Source organism: Lactuca serriola, chromosome 5, assembly GCF_051521515.1.
Source record: "Lactuca serriola cultivar US96UC23 chromosome 5, Lser_US96UC23_V15, whole genome shotgun sequence".
Lineage (NCBI taxonomy): Eukaryota > Viridiplantae > Streptophyta > Magnoliopsida > Asterales > Asteraceae > Lactuca > Lactuca serriola.
The window spans coordinates 262,405,462-262,407,289 of NC_136412.1; the positions used below are offsets into that span (position 1 = coordinate 262,405,462).

Sequence of the window (1,828 nt, forward strand, 5' to 3'; positions counted from 1 at the left end):
CTCTTCTAAGTAATTAGATGACAAAATTCATCTACATATGTTCCTATGTTTGTTATAATTTAACCACATTAACACAGATAAGTCATTATAGCCAGATATCCCCATAATTTAGCATTTCAAACTAGTTATTTGTATTTCGAAAATGGACATACGACTTTTAACTTAGAGTTTTCTTTTGTTATGTTGATACATGAACATAACTATCAAAGAAGGAATCTAGAAAAAAGCATGGCTAACAAAGAAAAAAATATATAAACAACAAGTCATGTCAATGTTGCATTTTCAATTCCTCCGTATCTTAGACCTAACATGCCTACCAAGGACATTAAGCTATACGCTAGGGTTTCGATGAATGCATTTTTGGCCGATTGGTCTATAACTATTCCTCGAGTATGTCGGGGTTTATGAGAGTTTAGGTTTACTGTTCACAATGTATTATATTTCATTATATATAATTTGAAGTACTTGGTTTTACATATTTATGGATGCACCCTCTCTACATGTGTAGCGTCGGCGTGAAAAGGAAATGGTGATGACCTGTATCTCTACGTGTCGGAGTTTTATAAAAATCTCTAGTGAGTTAGTGCCCCCCCAATCTATGAGAAGTAATAGATTCCCCACACATTGTATCTCTAAGTGTCAAAGATCTATCGATCTGGAAAATTTATGTATCAACTTGTGGTCGTGGAAGACAACAATGTGATATTGGCATAGCGACGTGAAGCTTTCTATTTGGTGTTGGTGTTATGTTTTAGTGAATACTTAATTGGGCCAACATAGACAACATCTCCTGAAAGCTTTCAGAAGTAAGACAGTCCTTGTCGACATCTCTTCACACTAATTGTGTTTCCCACTGCAATTGAGATTGTGGGGTACCAGGGTGGTTATACAAGTTCATAAAAGAAATCATCCGGTGGTTTGGAAGAACCTAGATCCCTTGATGTGGTTGTAGATAGATTTGTTGAATTGCAATATGTTGGTGGAATTGTTTTTAATTAAAAGAAAATTGTAGTTTGTTTGGGTATATATCAGATAGTGCTCGGTTTTGTCACAACGACGAGTCATACATAATAACCGTACCTTGTCCTATTTCATATCCTGATGAAAATATATCATTAAAACCAACTGATTTTTGAGTCTCTTAGAACTTCCCATATTGTTAACATGAATGAAACCCTTCAAAGGTCCTTATAGTATAAAAAGCCAGGTCCATGGTTGGAACTATGGGAGTGGGTTTACATGAAAACATCAAACAGCAAAGACTTTCAAATCATTAAAGTCTATTTTAAGCTATGAACTGAGTATTGGAGGGGTGCGCCTGGCCTTGGCAGTAGTGTAAGACCAAGGCGACGCATGAAGAACCCCAGCAGCAAGCTACTGTAACGGGCCTTCCCCCATAAAAAATAAGATTAATATCGAGTGGGCCGATGGCCCACATATCAGATATTAAACTGATAAGAAGAGATACTACACTTGATCTTAGCCAAAAGGACGAGAAAGGTATACTTCTTACAGCCGTGGGCTTCCTTTTTTGTACTCGCCTCCCTCTTGCCTGCTTTCTTCATTCACCCGATGTGGGAGTTGGGATGCACACACTTTCACTTTCACTGCCAGCTCCCTTCCTTCATGCACAAAAACAACTTCAATATTAGTCTTTTACTTCTTTACTTTCTGTGTATATTCAAATCAAACTTAAGTCCCGTTTGATAGTTTCTGTCTGGAAAAGTGCTGTCTAGTAAAGTGCTGTCTGGGAAAGTTTTCTGACTGGGAAAGAAACTATGATGTTTGATTGTACATCTGATTGATTGTGCTGAATAATGGAAAAAAG

At 37.1% G+C, this 1,828-nt stretch overlaps 1 non-coding gene across 1 annotated transcript; it reads right to left on the bottom strand.

The window, feature by feature from the left end:
* Window positions 1-1,307: 1,307 nt before the first annotated feature.
* Window positions 1,308-1,504, bottom strand: LOC145055792 (U2 spliceosomal RNA). Its single transcript, XR_013685350.1, has one exon. It is a non-coding gene; the product is annotated as a U2 spliceosomal RNA (small nuclear RNA).
* Window positions 1,505-1,828: the final 324 nt, after the last annotated feature.